General features: G+C 42.1%; 1 protein-coding gene across 13 annotated transcripts in view; it reads left to right on the top strand.

Annotated features, from left to right (window-relative positions):
• myo3b (myosin IIIB) overlaps positions 1-14,512 on the top strand; it is a 494,517-nt gene that overhangs the window by 279,330 nt on the left and 200,675 nt on the right. The gene's annotated exons all lie outside the window — the stretch shown is intronic.

The raw sequence follows: 14,512 nt of genomic DNA, 5'->3' as shown, positions 1-14,512 counted from the left end.
TACCTCAGCCAAAGATAATCATTTCTCCACCACATGGCACTCTTCCTGTTCCACTCCCATTTGTCTTGCTCAGTATTGCTCAGTGCTTCACCCAGTGACAACCCTTCTGATTCAGTAACTACATCCACCCGAGTGGCTAGTGTTGGAGTAAATGAGACACCATAACGGAGAAGATGAACAAGTGGCTGACTCACAAGCCATTTCCTCCCAAGTGAGTGTCTCTATGGTGGTGCATACACAAGTCAGATGCCATGATGTTTTTTTTTATTTATTCATTCATGGGATGTGGGCGTCACTGGCAAGGCCAGCAATTATTGCCCATCCCTAATTGCCCTTGAGAAGGCGGTGGTGAGCCGCCTTCTTGGATTGCTGCAGTCCGTGTGGTGAAGGTTCTCCCAAAGTGCTGTCAGATAAGGAGTTCTAGGATTTTGACCCAGCAACGATGAAGGAATGGCAATATATTTCCATGATGTGGAGATGCCGGTGATGGACTGGGGTTGACAATTGTAAACAATTTTACAACACCAAGTTATAGTCCAACGATTTTATTTGAAATTTACAAGCTTTCGGAGGCTTCCTCCTTCCACATTTACCTGAGGAAGGAGGAAGCCTCCGAAAGCTTGTAAATTTCAAATAAAATCGTTGGACTATAACATGGTGTTGTAAAATTGTTTACAATATATTTCCAAGTCAGGATGGTGTGTGACTTGGAGGGGAACGTGCAGATGGTGGTATTCCCATGCGCCTGCTGCCCTTGTCCTTCTAGGTGGTAGAGTCGCGGGTTTGGGAGATGCTGTCGAAGATGCCTTGCTGAGTTGCTGCAGTGCATCTTGTAGATGGTACACACTGCAGCCATGGTGTGCCAGTGGTGGAGGGAGTGAATGTTTAGGGTGGTGGATGGGGTGCCAATCAAGCGGGCTGCTTTGTCGTGGATGGTGTCAAGCTTCTTGAGTGTTGTTGGAGCTGGACTCACCCAGGCAAGTGGAGAGTATTCCATCACACTCCTGACTTGTGCCTTGTAAATAGTGGAAAGGCTTTGGGGAGTCAGGAGGTGAGTCACTGACCACAGTGTAGTTGGTGAGGAAGTGGCAGCAATTACGTCTGTGGTTCCAGCAGTTAATTCCCCATTGGGAGTGCCTGGATCATCATCCTCATGGCTGGGTTCTTCCTGCTAGGCACCCCTATGATGTGAAACGTGGAAGAGCGGTTTAGCTGCACACACGGTGACATTCTCCCTTGAAGAAATAGTTGCTGATTGTGGGAACAAAGACATTGAAAGAAAAGGTTAGACAGTTGTTGAGATCAACAAATACGTCTGTCATATTAAGCAGAGGATCAGAGTTGGGGAGGTGGGTGTGAGAGGTGCGGAGGTAATGATGGAGGTTCTTGTTTAGTCAAGGCATTATGTAGGAAAAAGAGGAAATTATCTGAGAGCCATGTTGGCCATAGAGATCTCAGAGGCCACGAGGCCTTGTGTGATGGCAAGGTAAGGTGGGTAGTTAATGTGATGGTGATGTTGAGGAAAACCAGGAGGGCCAGGAAATCAGCTGTGAAGGGTGGGGGGGGGGGTGGTATTGGGCGGGAGACAGGTAGGTGAGTTCCAGTGGAGGTTGAAATCTCCGAGCTTGAAGAGTGCAGAGATTGTGGCCAGACAAGAGAGAGGAGAATTCAACGAATAAGGCTTCTGCGGTGGTGGTAAGGAGGGATGGAGGAAGTTGAGATATTTGAATGTGGAGAAAGAGCCAGAGGAGTAGAGAAGAGACCAAGGTGGGATGTGGGGATGAGTGCTACATTGCCACTGCAACGTGCAGGACAGGGACCATGGTGAAACATGAAGCCAGAATGGATGGTGATGGTGAAGAGGAGGGAGTCGCCATCTGTAAGGCGGGTTTCAGTTAAGCTCAAGATGAGATTGTGGATAAAAGGAGGATTTGTTTGTGAGAGAGTGAACATTTTGTCGGTCAATGTAGAAGGAGAGGATGGCATAGGACAATAAGGACAAGAGGAGCCTTGGGTGGTGTGGGGGAAGGGGGGTAAAGAAGGTAGCAGTTAGTCAGTAAGGGGGAAGTGGAGCCGCTTGTGGAGAAGCGAGTTGGGATGGAGCTGCTGGAAAAGAAAAATAAGTCGGTGGTGTAAATCCTGGGGCAGGGTCATAGTGGTTTGAGTCAGAGAGAAGGAATCAGTCTGTGCAGCAGCAATGAGCATCCAAGACAGTGGAGGGAAAGGAGTTCAGTAGGGGAGTAATGGAAAACAGGGCCAGGGAGTTGGGGAAGATGGAAGCAGTATTGGAGAATATGAAAATTTGGTGTTGATGGGAAGAAAATGAAGAGCACGGATTGAGCAAGGAAGAGGATGGTAGAGAGACAGATGACAAGTCTGAAATGTGCAGTGGAGACAAAATGGAATAAGGTTAAAACATTCAACAAAGGCCAGAATCTATAACGTTGAACAGCAATGGTAAGATTTCTAGGAACAGAGTTCATCCGGAAATGCTTCAGCCAAATAGGAGTTATAATCAATCGGGGTTGTAGAGTGTTCCAGGATCTGCATAGGAATCAAAGTCTAGTTGTTCATGGAGTTTGTGAAGTCTGGGGTATGAGTAGAGTTTGGAAACTAATCAGGAGTCAGAACTAAGGTCGACGAGTAGCCAGGGCCAGTGCGGACATCGGAGCTTAGTCTTGGAGCTACATAGAGGGTCTGCAAAGAATAGAAAGATTAAAGTTACATTTATTAATTCTAAGAAAGTACTTAAATTTGTACTTTTGGATTTGACATTATTGGTCATATGTTACAATGGTGTTAACAACTGCAGAAGTTAAATAATAAATCCAGTTTCAACAATGAACAGAGGTTCATTCATTCTAAGCAGAAACTTGTATGATAAAACTGATTAGTATAGGGTAATAAAAAGTGTATTTCAGTTAAAGTCAGACCCTGCGTGACTGAAATGCCATTGACAGACTGACTTCCTCCATGTATATGTTGCGGTATGTAAAAGTGAAATTTAACTGTTTAGTTAATTAAGTTCCAGAGTGCTCCACAATACAGAGGGGAGAAAAAGTTTATGAAGACAATTTTAAATATTATTATAATATTACCATTCAAATATTTTTCTGCCCAAGCCAGGTTGTTTTTAAACATTTAAGCAGAGCTACTGTACAAGCGAGACGGGTTACACCCAAGCAGGACCTGGACCAATGTCCTGGCGGGGGTGTTTGCTAGTGCTGTTGGGGAAGGTTTTAAACTAGAGTGGCAGGGGGATGGGAACCTTAGCGGGGAGTCAGAAGGGAGTAAAGTTGAGAGCAGCAAGAGAGGGGAAGACCCAGGGGAAATTTACAATACAAATAGTACAAACAGTTGTTCAAGAACAAGTGAAAGGGAAAAGCGTAAAGCAGCGGAAAGAAAATGTACTTTAGACACTACAGATAAAGTGAAAACTAGAAGGCGTAAGGCGATTATCCCAGCATCAAAGCTGAAGGTCAGACTAGGGTGTGTGGCCCAACTAAAAGTTCTATATACAAATGCACGGAGTATAAGGAATAAATTAAATGAACTACAGGTTCAAATTCAAATTGGAGGGTATGACATGATAGCTATTACTGAAACATGGCTGCAGGATGGTCAGGATTGGGAACTAAATATACCGGATTATAAGGTCTACAGGAGAGATAGGGAAAATGGAAGAGGGGGAGGAGTAGCAGCCTTAGTGATTAGAGATTAAATCGATTCAATGATAAAGGAGGATATAACAAAAGGTAAGCAGCCAACAGAGACCTTATGGGTTGAATTGAGAAATAGGAAAGGATCTAAGACTATAGTGGGAGTTGTATATAGGACCCCTGGTAGCAGCTCTGAAGTGCTAGATTGTATAAATGCAGAGATTAGACAAGCGTGTAAGAAAGGCATAGTGGTCTTAATGGGGGACTTTAACCTTCACATAGATTGGGGAAAACAGACTAGCAACTGTCAGAAAGGTAGTGAATTTCTTGAGTGTGTCCGGGATAGTTTTCTACAGCAGTATGTCCTAGAGGCACAAGGGGGCAAGCCATACTAGATTTACTTAACAGCTTAATTGTGCGTGAAGATCTATCCAATAGCGATCATAACATGATCGAGTTCAATGTAGTGTTTGAAAGGGAAAAAAGTGAGTCAGCTGCTAAGATTCTAGACTTGGGTAAGGCCGACTTCAATGGGATGAGACAGAGACTGTCCACAGTAAACTGGGCAAATCTGTTAATGGGTAAAACGACTGATGATCAGTGGGAAATGTTTAAATAAACATTTAACGAGATACAGAACTGGTTTATACCCCTGAGGGGCAAGAACTCTACTTGCCAAAAAAAAAAGCCATGGACAACTAAAGAGGTAAGGGACAGTATAAGACATAAGGAAAGGGCATACAAAAAGGCAATAAATAGCACAGATCGTGGCGAATGGGAAAGATACAAAGATCAACAAAGGGCCACAAAACAGATCATAAGAGCTACAAAAGAGAGTATGAAAAGAAACTTGCAAGGGTTATCAAAACCAATACAAAGAACTTTTATAGTTATATCAGGAAAAAGAGGGTGGTCAGGAGCAGTGTTGGCCCCTTAAAAACTGAAAGTGGGGATATTGTCATTGACAATGGGGAAATTGCGGACATGTTGAACAATTACTTTGCGTCAGTATTTACAGTAGAAAAAGAGGATAGCATGCCGGAAATCCCAAGAAAACTAATATTGAATCGGGGACAGGGACTCGATAATATTAACATAAGTAAAGCAACAATAATGAAGAAAATAATAGCACTAAAGAGTGACAAATCCCCAGGACCAGATGGTATCCATCCCAGGGTTTCAAAGGAAGTAGGTGAGCACATTGCAGATGCACTAACTGTAATCTTTCAAAGTTCTCTAGATTCAGGAACTGTCCCTCTAGATTGGAAAATTGCACATGTCACTCCGCTTTTTAAGAAAGGAGAGAGAGGGAAACCGGGGAATAATACACCAGTTAGCCTGACATCTGTTGTGGGGAAATTGCTGGAGTCTATAATTAAGGATAGGGTGAACTGAACACCTCGAGAATTTTCAGTTAATCAGAGAGAGCCAGCATGGATTTGTGAAAGGTAGGTCGTGCCTGACAAACCTGATTGAATTTTTTGAAGAGGTGACTAAAGTAGTGGACAGGGGAATGTCAATGGATGTTACTTATATGGACTTCCAGAAGGAATTTGATAACATCCCACATAAGAGACTGTTTGCTAAGTTAGAAGCCCATTGAATCGAGGGAAAAGTATGGACTTGGTTAGGAAATTGGCTGAGCGAAAGGCGACAGAGAGTCGGGATAATGGGTAAGTATTCACATTGGCAGGATGTGACTAGTGGAGTCCCGCAGGGATCTGTCTTGGCGCCTCAATTATTCACAATATTTATTAACAACTTAGATGAAGGCATAGAAAGTCTCATATCCAAGTTTGCCGATGACACAAAGATTGGTGGCATTGTAAGCAGTGTAAATGAAAACATAAAATTACAAAGGGATATTGATAGATTAGGTGAACAGGCAAAATTGTGGCAAATGGAATTCAATGTAGACAAATGTGAGGTCAGCCACTTTGGATCAAAAAAGGAAAGAACAGGGTACTTTCTAAATGGTAAAAAGTTAAAAACTGTGGATGTCCAAACGGACTTAGGGGTTCAGGTACATAGATCGTTGAAGTGTCATGAACAGGTGCAGAAAATAATCAAGAAGGCAAATAGAATGCTGGCCTTTATATCTAGAGGACTAGAATACAAGGGGGCAGAAGTTATGCTGCAGCTATACAAAACCCTGGTTAGACCACATCTGGAGTACTGTGAGCAGTTCTGGGCACCGCACCTTCGGAAGGACATATTGGCCTTGGAGGGAGTGCAGCGTAGGTTTACTAGAATGATACCCGGACTTCAAGGGTTAAGTTACGAGGAGAGATTACACAAATTGGGGTTGTATTCTCTAGAGTTTAGAAGGTTAATGGGTGATCTGATCGAAGTTTATAAGATATTAAGGGAAACGGATAGGGTGGATGGAGAGAAACTATTTCCGCTGGTTGGGGATTCTAGAAGTAGGGGGCACAGTCTAAAAATTAGAGCCAGACCTTTCAGGAGCGAGATTAGAAAACATTTCTACACACAAAGGGTGGTAGAAGTTTGGAACTCTTCCGCAAACGGCAATTGATACTAGCTCAATTGCTAAATTTAAATGTGAGATAGATAGCTTTTTGGCAACCAAAGGTATTAAAGGATATGGGCCAAAGGCAGCTATATGGAGCTAGATCACAGATCAGCCATGATCTTATCAAATGGCGGAGCAGGCACGAGGGGCTGAATGGCCTACTCCTGTTCCTATGTTCCTATGTTGACATGCCATTATAACTTTCAGCATATGCAAACTCACTTTCACCTTACACAGTGCAAAGAAAAAAATAACTTACAAAAGTAAAGATCTCAGTGCTATATCAAGAAACCTAAAGAATTAAAAAAATATATAATTTGAGTTTTAATTTAGGTAAAACAGCTTAGAAAATTGTAGTTTAGGGTGCCTTGAGACTTGCTGTTGAAGTTTTGCTTAACCAGTTAAAATTATTCATAGCATCATAGTAGGTACAACATAGGAGGAGGCCATTCGGCTCATCGTGCCTGTGCCAGCTCTTTGAAAGAACTATCCAATTAGTCCCATTCCCCAGCTCTTTCCCCATAGCCCTGTAAATATTTTCTCTTCAAATATTTATCCAATTCACTTTTGAAAGTTACCATTGAATCTGCTTCCACCATCCTTTTAGGCAGTGCATTCCAGATCATTACAATTCACTGTGTTAAAAAAATGTTTCCTCTTTTGCCGATCACCTTGAATCTGTGTCCTCTGGTTTCCATCCCTGCTGCCACGAGAAAAAGTTTCTCCTTATTTACTCTGTCAAAACCATTCATGATTTTGAACACCTTTATCAAATCTCCCCTTGACCTTCTCTGTTTGAAGGAGAACAACCCCAGTTTCTCCAGTCTCTCCACATAAATGAAGTCCCTCATCCCTGGCACCATTCTAGTAAATCTCTTCTGCACCCCTCTAAGGCCTTGACATCCTTCCTAAAGAGTGGTGCCCAGAATTGAACACATTACTCCAGCTGAGGCCTAACCAGGGCTTTATAAAGGTTTAGCATAACTTCCTTGCTTTTCTACTCTTTGCCTCTATTAATAAGAACATTAGAAATAGGAACAGGAGTAGGCCATCCAGCCCCTCGAGACCGCTCCACCATTCAACGATCATGGCTGATCTTCTACCTCAACGCCATTTTCCTGCACCACCCCATATCCTTTGATGCCGTTAATATCTAGAAATCTATTGATCTCTGTTTTGAACATACTCAAAGACTGAGCCTCCACAGCCCTCTGAGGTAGAGAATTCCAAAGATTCACCACCCTCTGAGTGAAGAAATTTCTCCTCATCTCAGTCCTAAATAGCTTACTCTTTATTCTGAGACTGTGACCTTTGGTTCTAGATCCCCCAGCCAGGGGGAAACATCCTCCTTGCATCTACCGTCATGCCCTGTAAGAATTTTGTATGTTTCAATGAGATCACCTCTCATTCTTCTAAACTCTAGAGAACACAGGTCTAGTCTACTCAATCTCTCCTCATACGACAATCCTGCCATCCCAGGTATCAGTCTGATGAACCTTTGTTGCACTCTCTCAATGGCAAATATATCCTTTCTTAGGTAAGGAGACCGAAATTGTTCACAATACTCCAGGTGGGGTTTCACTAAGGCCGTATATAATTGCAGTAAGACATCTTTACTCCTGTACTCAAATCCTCTTGTAATAAAGGCTAACATACCATTTGCCTTCCTAATTGCTTGCTGCATCTGCATGTTAGCTTTCAGTGACTCATGTACAAGGACACCCAGGTCCCTCTGAACATCAACATTTCCCAATCTCTCACCATTTAAAAAATACTCTGCATTTCTGTTTTTCCTACCAAAGTGGATAACTTCACATTTTTCCACATTATATTCCATCTGCCATGTTCTTGCCCACTCACGTAGCATGTCTATATCCCCTTGAAGGTTCTTTGCATCCTCCTCACAACTCACATTCCCACCTAGTTTTGTGTCATCAGCAAACTTGGAAATATTACATTTGGTCCCCAAATCCAAATCGCTGATATAGATTGTGAATAACTGGGGCTCAAGCACCGATCCCTGCGGTAGCCCACTAGTCACAGTCTGCCAACCTGAAAAAGACCCGTTTATTCCTACTCCCTGTTTTCTGTCTGTTAACCAGTTCTCAATCCATGCCGGTATATTACCCCCAATTCCATGTGCTCTAACTTTGTTCACCAAGTTCCTGTGTGGGACCTTATCAAAAGCTTTCTGAAAATCCAAATACACCACATCCACTGGTTCCCCCTTATCTATTCTACTAGTTACATCCTCAAAGAACTCCAATAGGTTTGTCAAACATGATTTCCCTTTCATAAATCCATGTTGACTCTGCCAAATCCTATTATTATTTTCTAAGTGTCCTGTTATCACATCCTTTATAATTGATTCTAGCATTTTCCCTACTACTGATGTCAGGTTAACAGGTCTGTAGTTCCCTGTTTTCTCTCTCCCTCCTTTCTCAAATAGTGGAGTTACATTTGCTACCCTCCAATCTGCAGGAATCGTTCCAGAATCTATAGAATTTTGGAAGTTGACAACCAATGCATCCATTATTTCTATAGCCACCTCTTTCAAAACCCTGGGATGCAGATAATCAGGTCCTTGGGATTTATTGACTTTCAGTGCCATTAATATCTCTAGTACTATTTTTTTACAAATACTAATTTCTTTTAGTTCCTCATTATCCCCAGACCCTTGGTTCTCTAGTATTTCTGGGAGGTTTTTTGTGTCTTTTTCCATGAAGATAGACACAAAGTATTTGTTGAATTTCTCTGCCATTTCCTTATTCCCCATTATAAATAAAGCCCAGGATCCCTTATGTTTTTTTTAACATCCTTCGCAACTTGTCCTGCCACCTTCAAAGATTTGTGTATGTGCATCCCCAGGATTTTCTGTTCCTGCACCCCCTTTAAAATTATACCATTTAGTTTATATTGCCTTTCCTCATTCTTCCTACCAAAATGCATCACTATACACATCTCTGTGTTAAATTTCATCTGCTATATGTCTGCCCATTTCACCAGTCTGTCTGTGTCCTCCTGAAGTCTGTTACTATCCTCCACATTGGTTGCTACATTTCCGAGTTTCATGTCATCTGCAAACTTTGAAATTGTACCCTCTATACCCAAGTCCAGGTCATTAATATATATCAAAGAGAGCAGTGGTCCTAATACTGACCCCTGGGGAACACCATTGTATACTTCCCTTCAGTCTGAAAAACAACAGTTCACCACCAGTCTCTTTATCCATGCTGCCTGTGTCCCTTTAATCCCATGGGCTTTAATTTTGCTAACAAGTCTATTATGTGGTACTTTATCAAATGCCTTTTGAAAGTCCATATACACATCAACCGCACCATCCTCATCAACCCTCTCCATTACTTCATCAAAGAACTCAATCAAGTTAGTCAAACACGAATTTCCTTTAACAAATCCGTGCTGACTTTCATTTATTTGCCCATACTTTTCCAAGTGCCAATTTATTTTGTCTCTAAAAGTTTCGCCATCACCAATGTTAGGCTGACTGGCCTGTGATAGCCTGGTTTATCCCTCTCTCCTTTTTTGAACAGGTGTATAACATTTGCAATCCTCCAGTCCTCTGGCACCTTCCCCATATCTGAGGAGGATTGGAAGATTGTGGCCAGAGCCTCCGCAATTTCCACCCTTACTTCCCTCAGTAACCTAGGATGCATCCCATCTGGACCGGGTGATGTTTCTACTTTGAGTACTGCCAATGTTTTAAGTACCTCCTCTATCTATTTTTATCCTATCTGATATCGCTACTACCTCCTCCTTTACTGCTACAATGGCAGCATCCTCTTCTTTAGTGAAGATGGATGGTAAGTATTAATTTAGTACCTCAGCCATGCCCTCTGCCTCCACAAGATCTCTTTTTTTGTCCCTAATCAGTCCCACGCTTCTTTTGACTATCCTTTTACTATTTATATGTTTATAAAAGGCTTTTGGGTTCCCTTTTATGTTAGCTGCTAATCTATTCTTATACTCTCTGCTTCTCCTATTCCCTTTTTTAGATCTCCTCTGTACTTTCTGCATTCAGCCTGGTTCTCTACTGTATTATGAACTTTACATTCATCGTAAGCCTCCTTTTTCAGTTTAATTTTAATCTCTGTACCTTTCGTTATCCCGGGAGCTCTAGCTATGGATGTCCTTCCTTTCCCCTTCTTGGGAATGTGTCTACTCTGTACCCGAAGCAATTCCTCCTTGAAGGCCTCCAATTGTTCAATTACTCTTTTGCCTACTAATTTTTGATTTCAATCCACCTGGGCAAGATCCCTTTTTAACTCACTGAAATTTGCCCTCCTCTATTTCAGCATTTTCACATTTGATTGTTCCTTGTCCTTTTCCATAACTATTCTAAACCTAATGATATTATGATCATGGTTCCCCAAATGCTCCCCCACTGAAACACGCTCCACTTGCCCCAATTCATTCCCCAGAACTGGATCCAACACTATTTCCTTCCTGGTTGGGCTAGAAACACACTGTTCCAGAAAGTTCTTTTGAACACATTTCAGGAATTCCTCCCCCTCTTTGCCCTTGACACTTACTGTCTCAGTCTATATTGGGATAATTGAAGTCCTCCATCATCATGACTCTATAGTTCTTGAATCTTTCTGTAATTTGCTTACAAATGTTCTCCCCTACCTCCTTCCCACTATTTGGTGGCCAATAGTATACACCCAGTAGCGTAATAGCTCCTCTATTGTTCCTTAATTCTAACCAAATAAATTCTGTCTTTGACACCCCCCCCCCAATTATGGTAGGAATTACTGTTGGAAATGTTATGAATGCTTAACATATCAAATTTTCCTCACTGCTATTTTAACTGAGGCATTAAGCTGTTTATGCGTGGATGAAATCAGTCTGTAAATATCATTTGAGTCAAGCAGGAACTGCACTTTAACTGAAATAACTTTTTATTGCCCTATACTAATAACACTTTGGCAGTAATATCTACCATATTGTTTCAATTGTTTTTTGTTGATATAGAAAAATGTACCTTGTACTGAACATGCAATCTTCTACTGTATTGTACTGTTTATTGTGGTGGACAATTAAACAACTAATGGGAGGAGGAGGCTCTGTAAACATCCCCATCCTCAATGATGGCGGAGTCCAGCACGTGAGAGCAAAAGACAAGGCTGAAGCGTTTGCAACCGTCTTCAGCCAGAAGTGCCGAGTGGATGATCCATCTTGGCCTCCTCCCGATATCCCCACCATCACAGAAGCCAGTCATCAGCCAGTTCGATTCACTCCAAGTGATATCAAGAAACGGCTGAGTGCACTGGATACAGCAAAGACTATGGGCCCCGACAACATCCCGGCTGTAGTGCTGAAGACTTGTGCTCCAGAACTAGCCACGCCTCTAGCCAAACTGTTCCAGTACAGCTACAACACTGGCATCTACCCAACAATGTGGAAAATTGCCCAGGTATGTCCTGTCCACAAGAAGCAGGACAAATCCAATCCAACCAATTACTGCCTCATCAGTCTACTCTCAATCATCAGAAAAGTGATGGAAGGTGTCGTCGACAGTGCTTTCAAGCGGCACTTACTCACCAATAACCTGCTCACCGATGCTCAGTTTGGGTTCCGCCAGGACCACTCGGCTCCAGACCTCATTACAGCCTTGGTCCAAAGATGGACAAAAGAGCTGAATTCCAGAGGTGAGGTGAGAGTGACTGCCCTTGACATCAAGGCAGCATTTGACTGAGTGTGGCACCAAGGAGCTCCAGTAAAATTGAAGTCAATGGGAATCAGGGGAAAACTCTCCAGTGGCTGGAGTCATACCTAGCACAAAAGAAGATGGTAGTGGTTGTTGGAGGCCAATCATCTCAGCCCCAGGACATTGCTGCAGGAGTTCCTCAGGGCAGTATCCTTGGCCCAACCATCTTCAGCTGCTTCATCAATGACCTTCCTTCCCTCCATCATAAGGTCAGGAATGGGGATGTTTGCTGATGATTGCATAGTGTTCAGTTCCATTTGCAACCCCTCAAATAATGAAGCAGTCCGTGCCCGCATGCAGCAAGATCTGGACAACATCCAGGCTTGGGCTGATAAGTGGCAAGTAACATTCGCGCCAGGCAATGACCATCTCCAACGAGAGAGAGTCTAACCACCTCCCCTTGACATTCAATGGCATTACCATCACCGAATCCCCCACCATCAACATCCTGGGGGTCACCATTGACCAGAAACTTAACTGGACCAGCCATATAAATACTGTGGCTACAAGAGCAGGTCAGAGGCTGGGTATTGTGCGGCGAGTGACTCACCTCCTGACTCCCAAAGCCCTTCCACTATCTACAAGGCACAAGTCAGGAGTGTGATGGAATACTCTCCACTTGCCTGGATGAGTGAAGCTCCAAAAACACTCAAGCAGCTCAACACCATCCAGGACAAAGCAGCCCGCTTGATTGGCACCACATCCACCCCCTAAACATTCACTCCCTTCACCGGCGCACTGAGGCTGCAGTGTGTACCATCCACAGGATGCACTGCAGCAACTCGCCAAGGCTTCTTCGACAGCATCTCCCAAACCCGCGACCTCTACCACCTAGAAGGACAAGGGCAGCAGGCACATGGGAACAACACCACCTGCACGTTCCCCTCCAAGTCACACCCCATCCCGACTTGGAAATATATCGCCGTTCCTTCATTGTTGCTGGGTCAAAAACCTGGGCTCCCTACCTAACAGCATTGTGGGAGAACCTTCACCACATGGACTGCAGCAGTTCAAGAAGGCGGCTCACCACCACCTTCTCAAGGGCAATTTGGGATGGGCAATAAATGCTGGCCTTGCCAGCGACGCCCACATCCCATGAACGAATAAAAAAACACTACTTGATTATTTGTCTATTCAGTTTTTGTTACTAATTCAACTACTGGACAAGGAAACTAATACTTTGAAATATTAGAAAATAGATATTTTGTACTGGTTGCAACATTATTTAGATAATGCAATGATGACAGCTGGAGAACAAAGGGTTACTGGAACTCATCAGTATGTAATTCAACAGCACAACCAGCAGGGGTCCTTCAGCAGTTGTAGTACATCTATAGAGCACACTGCCTTAGTTCAGTAATTCAGGTTTGTTTAATTATATTATAAACATAATTATTATGAATAATAAGGAGAATAGCAGACTTTTGTACATCAAAATGATTTATAAACTGGATGTACATTTATTTAATAGTTTGAAGTTATGGCAAATTATTTTACAGATACCTTAGTTGCCAAGCATCAGTAGACCAAATATATTGAACTATTAATTTATACATTTCATAAATATATAATTATATATTAAAAGTTTTGCTTATAGTATACACTAGCTGTAAGTGTCACACTTACCCTGCCACAATTTGTTGATAACACCCCTATAGTTCTAAAACAGTGTATCACCTAGTTTACCATGAGCAATGCCATGGGAGATATGCTAATCATTACATAAAATTATACCCAGTGAGTGTTATTTCAGTGATATACAATACTCATCTACTGTGTTAACAGAGACCAGCTTGCTCTTTGGTCAGAAAATGCTAAATGTAGAAAAAATAAAAAACTTAAAATTGGAAAAAAAAGTAACAATTTGATTTGTTTGGAGCAAAAATATATTAAAATGGAATATATAAATAAAACATAGTCTGTTTCTACTCTTCCCGTCGTGCAATGATAGTGATAAAGTCATGATAAAGCCATCCAGACTTTGATATAAGACTGGTACTGAAACAATTTGTTTTAACATATCCAAGTGCTGAAATAAAAATTTTGAATGCAATTTTGTACTTTTTAATTGCTGCAGTTTATACATATCAGTTCTATGACCTGATTCTCCAAGCTATTTCCATGAAAATTTGTACAGCATAACAAGTTATAATTAATTCTCTAAAACCTCATCAGTACAGAAAGTCATCTGAAGCAGTTCCAGGCTGCACAAGGTAAATAGATTCAGATTGACTCTGGCTGCAAATATTTGTTAGAAATGTATGCAGAAGCAAGTCTTAACTTCTATCGATATCCTGATTCATAATACAGGAGTGCAGCCAGTGAGTGAAGTGCAGATCTCACTCTGTTGGCTGTACTCAAAGGTATAAAAACCTTGATGTTTGGGGAACCTATGGCATTGAATGTATGGCATAGGAATGCGATTTCATTTCGAGGATTTCATTTTCACATCGTTCACCTGACGAAGGAGGAAGCCTCCGAAAGCTTGTGAATTTAAAATAAAATTGCTGGACTATAACTTGGTGTTGTAAAATTGTTTACAATTGAATGTATCATCAGGTTAAGGAAACTAGTTTGAGTAAAGCGAACATG

This window comes from Heptranchias perlo, chromosome 7, assembly GCF_035084215.1.
Source record: "Heptranchias perlo isolate sHepPer1 chromosome 7, sHepPer1.hap1, whole genome shotgun sequence".
Taxonomy (NCBI): Eukaryota; Metazoa; Chordata; class Chondrichthyes; order Hexanchiformes; family Hexanchidae; genus Heptranchias; species Heptranchias perlo.
The sequence above is the reverse complement of the archived record's forward strand: the minus strand, read 5'-3'. Positions and strand labels throughout refer to the sequence as shown.